Source organism: Sapajus apella, unplaced genomic scaffold, assembly GCF_009761245.1.
Source record: "Sapajus apella isolate SASKATOON/1434 unplaced genomic scaffold, GSC_monkey_1.0 scaffold48, whole genome shotgun sequence".
Taxonomy (NCBI): Eukaryota; Metazoa; Chordata; class Mammalia; order Primates; family Cebidae; genus Sapajus; species Sapajus apella.
The window spans coordinates 1,252,140-1,252,434 of NW_022436988.1; positions in this window are offsets into that span (position 1 = coordinate 1,252,140).

Below are 295 nucleotides of genomic sequence, written 5' to 3' on the forward strand. Positions count from 1 at the left end.
ATCCCCACCAAAAAAAAAAAAAAAAGAAAGAAAAAGGAAAGAAAACACTGTGCAGCCGGGCTTCTCTAAACTTGATGGCAGAAGGGATCAATTCCCAGAGAGTGCCTGCCCTGCGCCCAGGGACACCAGCTTGACGTGTCCCTGTCCCGGTGGCCCAAGACAAAGCCTTGCATGGAGAGCCCCTCACAAGCGCCCCTGACACACAGGTGCCCCTGACGGGCGGGCTCCCCTCACACGCAGGCTCCCCTCACACGCGGGCTCCCCCACACGCGGGCTCCCCCCACACGGGGGCTCC